This window comes from Pelmatolapia mariae, linkage group LG23 (genome assembly GCF_036321145.2).
Source record: "Pelmatolapia mariae isolate MD_Pm_ZW linkage group LG23, Pm_UMD_F_2, whole genome shotgun sequence".
NCBI classification, from domain to species: Eukaryota; Metazoa; Chordata; class Actinopteri; order Cichliformes; family Cichlidae; genus Pelmatolapia; species Pelmatolapia mariae.
This window is the reverse complement of record NC_086246.1, coordinates 27,606,517-27,622,253: the sequence shown is the minus strand read 5'-3', so window position 1 is coordinate 27,622,253 and position 15,737 is coordinate 27,606,517. Positions and strand designations below refer to the sequence as shown.

General features: G+C 42.3%; 1 protein-coding gene across 13 annotated transcripts in view; it reads left to right on the top strand.

The window, feature by feature from the left end:
• Positions 1–968: 968 nt before the first annotated feature.
• The window catches only part of LOC134620634 (microtubule-associated protein tau-like), a 77,657-nt gene continuing 62,888 nt past the window's right edge, over positions 969–15,737 (top strand). For 12 of the 13 annotated variants that reach the window (XM_063466878.1, XM_063466879.1, XM_063466875.1 and 9 more), the window contains exon 1: positions 969–1,066. The gene's annotated coding sequence lies outside the window, so the exon portion shown is untranslated. The remainder of the gene's footprint in view (positions 1,067–15,737) is intronic. The other variant, XM_063466866.2, reaches the window with a different exon arrangement.

Genomic DNA, 15,737 nt, shown 5'->3' with positions numbered 1-15,737 from the left:
AGTTTGTGTATATTTGTAAATATGGTATCATGTCATTGTCTGTGACCATCATGCCTCACCTCGAGGGCATTGTGAGAGTATCTGCTGTTGACTAGAGGTGGGCAAATTGATCCAAATATCGGTAGTAATATCGGTAGTACCGATACCAATGCTCTACCAATAATTGGTATCCTGGATACTTTGTTTCTGTCCTCCACTCAATATGTAGCCTGCTGAATAGAGCTAAATAAAATATTGTTTTTGAAAACTAAAAAATAGACCTCGAACATTCATTATGAAAGATGTCTCCACCTTTTTGTGTTAACTGTCAGTCAGTCTGTTTTATTTACTGTTTCATTTGAAGCCTGTAACGCATTTAAACAGAGGTTGACCCAAAGTTCTTTAGAGACAGGCACATTTAGATTCCAGGTCTAAAATAAATGTTTCGATTACGTTAAACGCTGATGATTCGTCACATAAATCATGAGCGTTATGAGATGAACATAAGCTGCCTTTGTAAGTTGAGCCTATTGGTATCTGTACTAGTATAGCAATACTGGCCCTGTATCGGATTGATACCAAAATTTGCAGTACTGCACAGCTCTAGTGTTTACTGGTCCATCTCCTCTGCCTCCTTCCCATTTTCCCCCATAGCCCCACTCGTCTAACCCCCTCCTCTCCTTTTTCTTCTCCATCTTCCCTCAGCAACAGCCACACCCCAGTGCTTCAGCTCCGCACTCACATCCACTGCAGACAGAGAGCTTCCCCCTTTTCATCAAATCACCCAAAGCCCTTTAGCAATGACCTGACATCACACCTTTACACCTATATGTGCGTGTGTCCGTATTTACAGGAGCTGCGTTGTGTTTTCTTTATTTTTGTGTTTTTACACTACAAAGATGTTGCACAGATTCTACATCATCGCACACTGAAGCCACATAATCCGCCTTGCGCGCAGACTTCTGCATTTACGGTAGCTTCATTTGCAACGGGGAGGGGCCACAGGGCCCCCATACCGCTCTCATTGTCACCACAGCTCTCTTCCCATCCAAGGGCATTAGTGCCGCTCAGCAGTCTGAACCTCCAGGTAAGACCCAAATCGCTTTGCTTCGTCATATGCGGGGAAATTAGGCTTTACGATGGCGCAAAGCAGCGCGGATGCGCAAGTTTAAGACGTAGGATTGCGACACCGGCTGTTGGGAAAGTTTGACAAAAAGTCAGAGTCTGCACATCAATGTCGCTGTCCACTAATCCTCTGCTGCTGTGTGTGTGTGGATATGGTGTTATGTATGGTTATGTGCGTGATTCTTGGAGAGAATGGGGGATATCTGCGAGTGTGGCGGATTGAAATGTGTGCTTTTTAAAGTCGCATTTCAGTGGAGACTTGGATTTAAAATGCTGTTTGGTAAATGTGTTAACCTGGGTATTAATTTGCGGCATTTGTCACCGTCTCGCTGCGTCCCGGTGAGCCTCTCTGCGCTGCTGCATCCTGCGCCTTTTGTTCTGGTCCACGCCTGCATGGTGCTGAAACCGGCGCCGCTCGCAGCCATCCACTGCAGGAAAGGATCCCCCTTTTTTCTGCAGTGGATATTTCAATGGAAAACTGTAAATATAAGTGCAATATAATTGTTGATTATTATAGTTATCCCCATCTCACTGCCCCCTCCCTTTTCGGGCTATTATCGATGTGTCAATGCGTTATGATGGGAGTAGCCCAGCGTCTACTTGGCATTATAGGCACCACCACCACCTCTCACCAGCAAAATGTATTTTGAAGGAAGCCTTTTATGTGACTCAAATTAATAACAATGTCCCTGTTATGACAGCTGAAAGCCAAAACCATATTCTGGGATCTTCCCTGATGGACTCTAATGTCGTTTTACAGCCTTAAATATATGCACTCAGTCACAGATAGTGATCTGAAAATCTGCAGGCTAAAAGGGTCTGTTCCAGTTCTGCATCCTTTCAGCATCTCCTGAGCCTCAGTGCAGTGAGGAGAAGCAGGAACTCTGTAGAATTCCCAGCATTTTAAGTGTGAAAACAGTCTTTTATGGAAAGGAATTCAAGAGTTTGTGTGTTTGGACATTCCAGTTTCTGCCTCAGAAGATCCTGGCTGTAGACGAGATGTAGAGGGAAATCAGTGCCTTGGCATGTTGGGGATGTCCAAGCTTGGTAACCTGAGATCCCCCCAAAGTTCAGCTTAATGCATTGTGGTTGCTTGTTCAGTCAGATTCGATTTGATCACGAAAAGTGGAATTTGTTTTACCAGCAGTAATGAGCCAGAGGGACGTAGTAGAAATGGACTGACTGTTTTCACCAGAGTTTTTCCTAAAGCCCCGTGTAATTCAGGTTCACATTAATGGCAGATATTCAGATAAACATACAAAACATATTTGCCTGTTTGACACAGAATAGGTGTTTCTTGGCTCAGACCGAATGAAGGTTGACAAAGTGCATTAGCACAGCAGGCGAGATGTGTATCAAGTTTCGCCTGCTTCTCCTGTAAGGACAAGCCTCTGTCAGACCAGATTGGGCTGAGTCTAATCACTGACAGAAATGACCTTAATCAGGGCACGACAGGTTGGGGTTTTGTGTGTGTGCTCACTCTTTACGTCTTTAAATCTCAGTTGTAGTGTGTTCGTGTGAGTTATGGGTGTGTGTGTGTGTGTAAGCCATATCTAGCCATTTCTTGCTCATATAACCACCAGGAAACCTGAGCTGCCTCCCTGCACCACTTTGGGTGACCTTAAGTAAATCTCCCATTGTTGATTCTGGTTAGGTCCTGGAACCACAGACCTGTCATCCACTTCACTGGAATTTAGACACATTATTTCGTTGGTGATGACAAGCGATTGCATTAGAGTTGTGTCTGGAATCAAGATCAGTCTCTGGTATTGCTTATTATTCAAGAATTTACGCGCATTCTAGCTTAATGTCGGTGAAGTAGATTACTGCAGTACACCTCAGTGCCTCAGACACAGGTGTTTAAGGTCTCAGGACATATCTGTTGCTCCCGTCTGAGGCTCCTTTTGTTCCACAGGTGTCTAATGGGAGATGGCAGAGCTGTGCTTTAGTACGTGATTAAGTCTCAACTGTGAGAGGGACCTAATCTAATTCGCCTACGTCAGAAGAACCAAACGGCCCACTGACCTGCATATCGAGCGCACACACACACATACCAAAGCTTCTTGACATACTCAAGTGCTAAAAAGATCATAGAAATAAGACAAAAAATATTTAATTTATTCCCCATATCTGGGAATTTATTTTTTACAGCAAGTGGAAAAATGGTAATAATAATAATAGTATTTTATACTTTAATATAATGTAAATGATTATAATAAAGTGTGAGTTCAGCCACATTTCCATGAAGTTTATAGTATTATTACTATTCATCATCACTGTGAACTCCATCTTTTTTCACTATACAAAGTCTCCCTGTCCAAGGATACTTTGAATAGGTGGGGAGTCAATTGACTTTGCGACTTGTAGCCTCACACTTCACATGATGATAGCTTCAGCTCTGCAGCCCTGTTGCTTCTTCTCTAGCATTAGCATCACGCATGTACTCAGTGCTGTCAATTGGCACAGCTGGCAAATATAAATTTTTTAAAAATCCACTAGCAAGAAAAAAAGATTTGTAAAGTAGTAAAGTAATTAGTAATTAAGAATAATTGAGTAAGTGATTAAGGAAATGCTGAAAAAAGCAAGAAAAACACACGAGCGCTTCAACAGGCTGCCACTCAGCAGTGTGCCATGTTAATTAGGACCTACAAGTCTTTTGTCAGGCATGGATGAAGAGCATTGTGAACGTCATCCTTTTTTCAGTAATGAATGAACTTATCATTGACGTAGGCACTTGTCCACCAAGGCCATTTCTAGTATCCCGCTCTTTAAAAGAAGATACAGCTGTCAGAGACACTCTGTATGCACAGGAAGCATGCTGTAACAACAGAGGACAGATGGATGTAGCGGGTCCCTAAACTGTGGGATAGGAGCAGAGGTGATCAGTCTTAGAAAAAGGCCTACAGCTTTTTGGATTCAACCAGCATGCAGAATCTGCTGTCTAGTTGTAGTAGGAAGAGCTGGTAAAGTCTAAACTAGTGTGTGTTAATTGAGCTTAACCACACAGATTCTTCATCTTGTGACCTCCTTGTTACAAGATAGTCTCTCTAATCACTCATCCACCCTGTTCACCCTTCTACCCGGAGCTCCAACCATGGCTGACTCACAGCTAGTTTCCCAAACGAGCCCTGACAGCCAGTGTCATATTTCATTCCTCACGGACGTTGCCCCTCAACAGAGAGGACACTCATGCAGGGCATTCTTACAGTCAGGGGCTGCTTCCCCAGATATTGGCATCTCTAATATTTGCTGCCGCTCTAACCTCTGATCTTGTGTTAGCTAATCTGTGAGGAGGACATAAGGACTGGGTAAAGAAAACAGAAAAAGACATTCTTCAGAATTTCTGAAAGACGAAGTATACAACCTGCATACCAGGCCAGCTCGAGTCCACTCTGTGTTGATCCAAACCTCGGTCATCCACTGTAAAAATGTCTTTTTTTGAGCAGTTTATGTAAACAACAACACATTCCAGGCAAAAACTTGTTGCATGTTCCCAAAAAGCCGTCAAGGGACGTTTATGTGTTTCTGTGTTAACAGGGTTATGACATTTAACCCGCTGTTTGTGGTTTTACACCCTTAATGGGCATACAAAATTGCACACAACTGGACTGCTGTGCTGACATATTCTGGATGATGTTAGGGCAGTTATATGTAACCAGCTATGCAACCAATATTTGGCTGGATTTTTATAGGTTCTGCAATTTAAAAACAATATAACGTATTACTGTAATGAATTACATTTTTTATTGAAGCACAACAAAGAGCAAATGAGGAAAGTGATGCAAAACATTAATGAAGCTACATTGTACAACCCTTTAGATTAAACCTGGAGAATTCTACACACAAATATTAGCCTTCAGATTGTAGTGGACTACAGTATTGCTAGAGAGATCGAAAAGCTGCTCGAGTCTTTGCTGGTTTCTTACATGTTTGAAGGTCTTGAAAAAGCATTGGCGGGATTTTGCCTTTCAATGTGAGGTTATTTTATGTCACTTCAAAACCAGAACTTATTTTAGGACTTAATGGTAGTCTGAACGATGCAGTTGGAGCAGCAGTGCTTACATGTGAGGCTGGTCTGATTTTTCGGACTGGGAACAAACCACTAATGAGCCTTAGCTTTTTACCGAATAGGCCGGGGACCTTTTGTTAGCCTAGCGTAGTAGCTAAGCTACTTAGTGCTGAGCCTTTATGATTTCCAGATGTGCAAGCTAAACAGCTCAATTGTTTTCTCCTCATCCTTTTGCAAACAGCCAACTGGCTGCGGTTGGAGGCTAATACACTGAGTGAAGTGTGCTAGAGGACTGAATGAAGCTCATTGTTAGAGTATTGTTAGAACATACTAACTCTATTGGGTTTCTCGAGGTTTTTTGAACATGTTTTCTCTTTCGTGTTTTTTTTCTTCTTTTTAGTTCATCCATTAATGGAAAAGATTGGATGGTAATGTAGTGGAAATAAAGTCCCCAAGGATTCGGGGTAAATTGCTTCTCTGGGTTTGAAGCTTCTTAAGTAAACCAGAACATCTCTTCGCTGTGTTAGCGTGCACACGCTTGAGTGCGTCTGCTTGTCAGGGTCGTATTTTGGATGAATGGAAACCCCCTAGTTCATAGAAGCGTCACACACAGGAGCTCTGTGAAGCCAGTGTGAAACATAGAAACAGATGGAAGACATGATTATGGCGATGGCACATCTCGTTCCTTGTGAGTCTTGTTTTTAACTAGTCTGCTGGAACAAGGGGCAGCTGACTGCGTGTAGTGGACGTCCTGGCTAGCATCCAGGAAGGGGTTTTACTGTGACCGCTGCCGAATGTGTCTGAAGAGAGGCTTAAAAGCATATCTAACATCCTCTCTCTCACACATGCCACAGAGAGACGATGGAAAAATATGCAGGATGAAATCATCAGACTCTGCAAACCCACTTTGGCTTCACATAACTGACAGTTTTACCCCAGAAGCAGTTATTTGAATTAATTAATTAATCAGCAATTTTAATAATTTGTTAATTGCTTTCACGCCAAATCAAAAGGACCCTCTGGTTCTCGTTCTTGAATATGAAGATTTGTTATTTTACTACATAATTTATGCCATTGGCAAGACAAAACAACTGGTTTTGTCTTTTTTATGAGTCATTTTAACGTGTTCTTTCACTGTTTTGACATTTTGGAGCACATAATTTAATGAATAATGCCTTACATGTCCGCCTCAGGATGTCTGGTAACTACTTTGTAATTCTAATCACATTTTCCTTCTCTGTGTGTCAATTAATGCATTACAATAATACCTGAAAAGCTGATAATGCCAAAGAAATTGCAACATTATGGTCATTGGCTTCGTTAGATTTCCTCTGTTTTCACATCTTTCATAAATTTAAATGTCTTTGAAATGACAGCTCAACTCAAATGACTCAGAATAATAAGAAACTCCAGTCAACCAAATATAATTTGACAAAACGTTTACAGGAACTGACGTTTTGTTTGTCGCTTACAGCTGTTTGTAGGTGTCTCTAATCTCAGTTTATTGCATTCCTGGAATATCAGGTAGCAGCAGAAACTGTTATTTTACACATTTAGCACAACATCATCAATTAATCATAACTGTTATTACTATAACTCCCAACACAGAGACAGAATTCATAACAGGAACATTGTGCACATTTTTTAACGTTTCAGAAAAGTGAGGGGTCTTGAGTCGCAGTTTAGAGTTGCAGCTGTAATCACAGCTGTGGCAACATTTTTAGTTAGTAAACATGTGATTGGTTTCCTCAGGTCAAATATATTTGGATTTTTTTCACTATAGCTTATTTGGTTGAGCAGGTGAACCATATGCTGTAAGACCATTTCAGAAGTCCAGGTTTGGATCTGCCCAAGGCTTTTTGTTATGTCTCTCCCTAACCTACTGTCTCTCCAAGCTTTCTTAACCACTCCTTACTGTCCTATCATAATAAAGGCTAAAAAGTGTTATGTACAGTTCATTATTGTCCTGGAAGCCTTGTACTACCTTAAGTCTTTCCCCCATAATGGCATTTGACAATCTCTCCTGTACCCTTAATGGCGAGTTTTGAGACCTCAGTAAAAATTAAAAAGACGTGGTTTGACAACCATTAGATTAGTTTCCAAGGTAGCTCCATAGGGAGAGACCGGCCTCAATAACTTCCTAGTCATTTTGTCCTATAAGCAGCCCTGAAATGTGACAGATATTGGTCAGTTCAGAAAAGTTGTTCAAGGTTACATAACTCCTAGAAGGCTTTCAAGGGGTATAGAGTTAATGCAGCCTTAGTTGTGTTTATTTGTTCTCCCCACCAAAGACAGGAATAACCTATCAGGAGGTCATGTAGGGGATCGGTTAGGAAATGTCTCCAATAGCGGTCATTTACATATATTGTTTTTCCAATTGTAGACAAAGTCAAAATCAGTAACAGATAATGAAAGCATTAGAGCCACAATGACTAAATAAAGTAACAATCTTCTGATGTTTGTAGGCAAGAAATTGACTAAATATGACATGACAGATCAATTAATAGTGAAGCTGTAGGCTCTAGTGCAACACTTATTCACATGTATCCTCCAACCTGGACTCTCTCTATTGATTTGAAGTGTTGACAGGGGCCTACTGCTCCACTGGGACCATCAAGGCCCTTCCCACTCACCAGGGCAACCCCTGCCATGGAAACCAGCCCCTCAAAGGAATGACCCTCTTTGAGTGTGTAGCCCCTCTGTGCGTCTCTGCCTCGACTTGTGGTAAAAAAAAAAAAAGATGCAGACAGAAGCCTAGAAAAAAGCTTTTTCTGTCCTTTTTATCACAGCATAATGTTCCCTTTCCTCGCTGTTCCTTTCTTTTCCTCCACACACCTTCAATTGGATCTGGGAATCCGCTGATTGGTCTACAAGCAGTACCATCAATAAAATTAAGAATATCTGCTTGTTTGTTTGTTTTTTTGTATTGTAATTCCTCATAAGGCCAGCTAATCTTGTACTTTGAATGGCCCAGCTGCATTGAGTTGTCCCCAAGGCGTCGTCTACTGAAGGTGGGCTGGGGAGACTTCACTACTTCAGGTCACCTCATTAAATCAAACAACATAAATCTCTACGGAAAAAGGAGCCTTAAGCTTTATTTAGGAGCGTCAACAGATGTTTGCGAATGCCCCCCCTCGAGGGAAGGAGACTGTTGTTTTTCACCACAATGAGCTTGGTGACATTTTTTTTCTTAAGGAGAGATTTGTATTCCTGGGTGCCATTGACTCAGTGTGCCTGCTGACAGTACCTGGTGATAAACGGGCAATAAACTGGAGAATCGAAGCCGCATGCTTTCACATGGCATGTCTGCAGTGCTTGAAACTTGTAGCTAAGAACATAGAAAAAGAAGAAGGCAGAAGGTTTTGGGGAAGACAGCACAATTCAGCATTTCTATAAGATCACGATTTTTATGATGCAACTGGCTGCAAAGGTTTTCCATATATCAAATCCTTTATTATTTGAGTCATACCTTATATAGTTTGCCTTCTACATCATATATAGCCCCTGTTTTATTGTAAAACTTACATTCACTGTTTTTTTTAAGGTTTTATAGCAAATACAGCAAAATCCATTCAGGTTCTGGGTCTATTGGGAGCAGCAAACCTGTCTTCTGTGTTTTACCTCTGCGTCTAAACTGCCTGCCATTTTTTCAGGCAGAGGCCTGAGAGCTAGTATTTTACTATGTTACTGAAGCTTAGGGGGGAAATCCCACTGTGCATGGAGTCTGTATAGATTGCACAATGTTTTTAGACATATCTGCTTTTCTTCTACCATTTCATTTTGTTTCTGTTGTGCCAAAATGACTTTCAGTAGGCTTCCCTTGCCGTGAAGCTTAAACGCTTTATTACAAATAGAGCTCATTGATGATACCAGCATGTTTTCCCTCAGACCAAGTCCAAACAGCACAGGCGTGAACTTCAAAAGCAGCTTTACGTGGGATGTGTCCTGATGTTATCTCTGTTTTTACCATGTCTGCGGCAGCTTTGAGCTTGATCGCCGTCTCTGGCTTTGTTTTTGTATTGCGCGTCCTTCTGATTCTGCACCCAGAAATTGTTATAGGAAGCCCGCAGTAAAAATATTCGACTGACATATTCTGAGGAAGACAACGTAATTAGCTGCTTCTCTGTGTAAATCCACCAGCTTTCCTCAGTTCTTTTGTCTGCGCAGCACGTGTCTCCAATTATTGATTTTGTCCTTCCAGAGCTCGTCTTTTTCTCAGCTCACCTATCCCCTGTGGGGACGCAGGAGGAGGAGGAGTAGCAGGGGGGGACCCCCTGTGGATCTTCATGCCCACATTCAGATGCTAATCCTCCGCCATCTGCTTTCTACCATGATGATGCCTTACTGTCCAAGAGAAAAACCACAAGCTTGACGTGTCCTCAGGGGCTGCCAGGCTGATTGCCACCCTTTCACCCTAATCTAGGCGCAGCATTATAACCCCCCCCCCCCCACCACCCACCCCCGTTTCTCCCCACACGGGGATCATCTATAGAGATCCCTGTGTGCAGATTCTGTGAAGGGCCATTGGACCCTAGGATAAAAGACCTAATTTTCTGCGTGACCCCTGGTAAGTTCAATCAAAGAGCCTTCCAGCCTGATGAGTTAATCACCACCGGTGTGCCGTCGTTGGCCGCTCAGAGCTGCTGGTCTTTTGGCCGATCAAATGAAGCAAATGTGATTTACACGTACGTTTAGAGCGGCTCAAGTTTAGCTCCCACTTGTTTGAGTGGGATTGAGTCGGCTCGGTGCTGTGTGTGGGACTGTGCTTGGATTTTGCATCTCCAGGATGACATAATAGAGTGTATTTTGGCACTCGTGGCTGGAAGTTCCTCCTCGTGATTGTAGCCTGTGTTTAGAAGGCAATTCTGTGTTCAACATTATATGGCCATCTATTTTTGCATGAACCAACTCCCCATCCGGAACTAAGCCAAAACGCATTTGCTCAGAAGGCAGATAGTGAAACGACTTAGCCATGTTGTCCCACTGTAATGCACACTAACAATGGGCGGTGCAGTTCAATAAAAGCCCTTGAACCCCAAATAAAAATAAAAAATGTAAATAAGCGATGAATGAAAGCATTGCTGCCCTGATAACTGCTGTGATAAACGCCTCTGAAAGTACACACAGAGTACCCTGCCCCTCTCATGCCTCTCCCAGCCTGAGATCAGATGAAAACTGAACTCGGAGCTAATACAAACAGGAAAGTAAACCCTTCAGATCGTTGACGCACAACGTCCTGGTTCCACCAGCCTTTATCTGCCGTATTCCCACCACAAATTCAGCACAGCTCCGTGCTTTTCAAACTGGGGGAGACGCGGAGTGCATTTTTATTTTATTTTAGCTCGTATGTTCTCAGGCCCAGCTATTTCCTGTGCTGGGTGGCATCCCATCAAAAGACATGTGAACCAGTTGTGCTGGGAACCACAAAAGGCACAAAGCTGGAGATACAAGACGCTTTAATCTGCATCCACATCTGTGTAATGAAAACACGACGCCCGGTCTGGCTAATCCTGCCCTGCATCATTCTGTCTGCACGTGGCAGTGCTGAGTGTGTGTGTGAATTCCAGCCACTGTGGGTGTGGGTATGCATATGTGTGTGTCTAGCTGTGCAAAGCCAAAGTGACACTCAGTCAGCTGCATTGGAGACGATGTCACTCTGCTGCAGAGCCGGCAATTGCGGCGCTCTGAATGCTGATGATGCACTGACACGAGTGCTCGGTGTCTCTTTCTGACAGATGGACTCACCTGCAGAAGGTTCAGTCAGCCCGTCTGCCCGACAGAGTGTCTCCGTGATTGCATCATCCCTTTTGTTGCAAATACATAATAAATTAACTCAGCTGATGCACAACATTGTGTGCGACTCAGGAGTTCAAGCTTAGCGTGTGATTTCTGTCATGGTGTTACTGTTTCTTGTTGTTCTTATTCTTACATACACTTAAACTGAAACTCATTTAGATGATTTTTAAACAAAAAGTAGGAAATCACCATCTTGAATGAAAAGATTTGATGATGAAATATTTTAACTATAACTATAGACTGTTGGCTTAATAATTCTACTCTGCAGTTGGGAGACCCATATGCATGTACAGATATCACCTATATGCAACTTTCGGGGGGTTTCACACCTGTGACATTTAGTCAGTTTAATTTGAACTCCGGTATGTTTCCCCCCTTGGTGCGGTTCAAGTCCAACCCAACACCTGGTGTAAGTTGCAAGTTTGAGCTAACATATCCTGTGCATTCTGGGATCCAATATGGTACCATAGATGTTCAAGAGTAAGCATGGGCTAGCAACTATCTGAGAAATTAATCTAAATTCTCCATGTTCTCAAAATATTTATATAAAAGTATTTAATTATGCTCCTTCCTCAAACATCTGGTCAGTAAACAGAACATACTGTTTCGATTGGAGTTCGCTTGGATTTTACTGTGTGAAAAGAAACAAAACAGCAGGGAAAGTCTACAAGTTTGCAAACTTGTCAACTGACTTCAACCGAAGTAAACGAACTATAGGTGTGGAAATAAATTTCATTTGATCTTCTTTAAGTTGGCCTGTGGCTGCTGTTATTGTAGTTTGTGTTCAGTTGTGTTTAATACAAAAGCATCGTTGACGACTGGTAAATCTTTACCTCGCAGTTGTTTTCATGATATTTTCATTTCTTTTTTGTTATCGGATTTCTTAGGAATGACTCAGGGAGAGGCCTTTTCATTATAACCTTGGCTACAAGCGAGAATTCAAAAGTACCGGGTTAATAGTATCAGGTTCCTTTAAAAAGATAAAGCACCATCATTTTTTAACACCATCTGTAAGTTCATAGAGTACCAAGCTTTTATTTCCCAACACATCACCTCTCTGTCAATAAGAGCACCACCATCGCAGTCCTTGGGTCTTCCTTATTCATTTGACTTTGTTCCCCGATGGAGCCGTAGCCATAGTGACTCATCTCAGTGTCATGGAAACAAAGTACTATCTTTGCAGTAATAACGGCAGCCTCCTGAACCCCACACAAACACGGAGCCCACACAGCGTCCCCAGCTGAGCACTAGAATAACGTCTAGATTAAACTGTGGAGCTTTCGCTTGAATCAAATTTACTACCGTAACCTACTGTCTGATCAATGTAAGAGACCGGTCAACTCGATTTTCACTATTTTTGAAGGGTCATTCAGAACTCATGATTGAGTCTTGGATTTGACTTCAGATGATAACCCTGACAGATACACCCTCACTGGGCATGAACTAGACCACTTTTCATGTTCTGTTATTCGACACTTTCGCAAATCATAGTCTACAGAGACCGCAGAAGTAATCAGAGAGACATATCCTGAGCCACGGCCGGCTCCAAGCATGCAAATGTCAAGTAAAGTTAATGGCGAATGACCTCAGCCTTGAGCCCTTTAAGTGCAGGAAGTCATTATTGGCTTCCCACCCTGCTGGTGTATTATACCTGGGATGCCTCTGTGCTCTTTAATCTTAATAACTCTATCTTCAGTATTCACTCCATCCTATTTTGTTAATGGAAACTCATAACTGATTCCCATTCAACAACATCCCCACCCCCCAACTCATCTGGCTGCTTCTCCAGGCTCAAGGGGCTGAACATGTTACCGCCTCCCCCTGCTTCTCCTCTCACTCTAACCACAATATTGCTTGTATCACTTACGCTAATAGTGTGCACTTAGAGTACCTCAAGGTGAAAGGCTTTGCTGCGATGCTTCCCCATGACAGGAAATGCGCACAGGGAGCACAAATTTGACTACCCATGTTTGCTATTAAAATGCAGTTTTAAAGAGAACTCGTCATCCAGTCCGTGTCAACATCGATGCCCTTGATGCTGACAGAGTGGAAGTGCCTGCAGTGTAAGGTCAAGCTCCCTGACTGCTTTTACTTTACATGCTGCACAGTTTCAGGTGTACTACATCAATCAGTCACAATATTAAAACCAGGTGAAGGCCTGCTCGTGTTTTCAGTTTCACCGCAACTGTGACTGTCGCCGAGTCCTGAGCACAGAGTGGAAGTGAAGCGTAAGAAAGCTCACTGCTATGAGTTAGACATCAATGTTATGCACTTTGTAGCTGTCGATAAAACGTGCCAGCATTGATGAAATGATTCGATAATCCTGCAGGCATACAATTCTGGAACCTCTTTTCGAATCACACCCCAACTAAACCTTTGCATATCCTCTCATTTAATAGCACACACTTTTCCAGACTTTCTCATATGAGTACACTGACATTGGTGTTTACATTGGTGGGGGGCTCTAAGGGCTGATCATCTTTAAACTACAGCAGCAACATTGTGCAAAGTTTGCAAGGTCAGTTGGAGAGACGTGACCTCCCTGCCCGACTCCATGTACTCCCACTGCAAGTGGCATGCATGACACTGTTTAAATGACAACAATAAGGACTCGTCTCATGAAAACAAAGACGTGTTATCCTTTTGGGAGTGACAAAAAAAGGAAAAAAGAGAAAGAGGAGAGTTATAAAAAAAAAAGTTTGTGGTGAGTGGAGTAGATAAAAATGATTAAATAAAATGCTCAATAATTAAATGCTGCGCATTCAGGCTTAAGTATAGGGGAAGAGATATTTGAATAGCTTCCACTAGTTTTTCTGTCTGCAGGCTGTGACATGACAGTCGAGTGTCGAGTTAGTAAATTGGGATATGAGGGGACGATTTCTTAGCAGAGCTAGCAGGCTTCAAAGAGCATAGAAGCTAGCAGTTAACACTTTGGACAGTATTACATAAGTGGGCGTGTTGTTGATGTCACATTATTTTTGATTTAATGGTGATATATGCTGGTTGCAGAGGTTAGGTTAGGTTTTGCTCAGGGTCCTAGCAGACTAGAATTCCCACAGCCCAGAGAGCCAAAGGTTCAGGCTTCAGACTACTAGAAATGCTCAGTTTTGGGCCTTTTTTTCCTACTCTTAGCTCTTTGTGATGTCATAGAGAGCAGGCAGCCTTTATGTGGTCATCCCAGGCACATAAGCCCCAACTAGCTGCTGTTTAGGAGGAGCAGACAATCACAAGAAAGTGTTCCTAAAGGGGCAGAAGCTAAGTCGGATTTTTTTCTTTTTATTTATTATTTTTAATGCGTAAAAAAGAAAAAAACGGCCAAACAAACACATTGGGTACATCATATATCGTCAATGTTATTCAGTGTATACCAGTTTCTTCTGGATCTCAGACTAAAGGCCAACTTTTCCATTTCATAGATGACATGAACACTGTCCATCTGTTATTTTTTTAGTCTTTTGTAACTGTATTTTTGCTAATATTATTACTCTTTTGGCTATTAACAGTATTTAATACTAATACCAGTCTTCTTTTTTAACCACCTCTTCTTTATAAAGGCAGAAATAAAAAGCTTCAGCGGGACCTGGAATTTTGGATCTCGATATTTTACTCAGTTTCAGACAAATTCTTTCCCAGAATAACTTTATTTTGGAACATGACCAAAATATATATATCAGCATCCAGGTTTCCGCACTGCTTCCAACATGTTTCCAACCAGCTTGTTCGACTCAGGGTGCACTGAGTGGTTGCACCAAAGTTCAATAAATGATTATTTTGAACCGTAAATCATGCAAAACCACTCTATTAGAGTCCCAGAATAAAAATATGGAGATGGAAATAAGCATAGTGCTTTTTAAGCAAAAGAAGCACAAAAGAACCATCACCAATGTGGATGCTAATTTGTAGTAAAATATGAGTTTTAGGGTTTTTTTGATGCAAAAATAAATTCAGAATTACATTCACTTGAAATAGTAACCAGTTTTCATGCCATACAGATATAAATAAAAACAAACAGCTGCTGGGAACAATGGGAGCGCTGCATCCGCAGCACTAAAATGGAACAGAGTGGTTTACGAAAAGGTCTGTTTTGTAGTAAATGGGTTAAAACATGCAAAACCACATGTATGACCCCACGGCAGACGCCAGGATTTACTCTCAATAAAAATAGATGTCAAAACATAACACATTGTTATTCATTTATCACGAGGGTGGTGCTTGCATTTTTCCCCCATACAGTACAGCCAAAAAATCAACATCATCTCAATTCCTGAGTCGCCTACCATGACTCATTCTTGTTGCGGGGGATGGGAGGAGGGAGGCTTGGACGCTTTACTGACAGGGCGGTTTCCCTGCGCACGGCCTGAATGACAGAGTTGCCCCATAAGACGTGACAGCTGTTGACGCCAACTCCGAGATGTGTTTCCACGTGTTTGTCATTTATTGGTGTTAACCATGGCTGCGTGTGTGCATGTCAGGCGGCTGACCTGCCAGCCCAGGATATGGGCTGTGTTTTTTTTCTCGCCCAGAACGTGTTTTAAGTTTTTCAGCAACAGTATTTTGCACGTGTGAGTGTTCATTTGCTATATTTGAATGCACACGGTATATCATTGGACCTTGTGTCCATGCTAAGTGTGTGGATGTTTTTGTGCTGTGACATCCTCCTCCACTGCAGTAAAAGCCCTGTGCAGCTGGCCCCCTCCGCCCTGCCTGATGACTTCCAGAAACTTCCGCTCTTCACTCAGTCTCAGTGACACATGTGTCCTCTCTCCTCCAAGCCTGGACGCCACCGCAGCTCTGCAGGGCTTATCGTTTCTCCCTCATACTTCTCTCT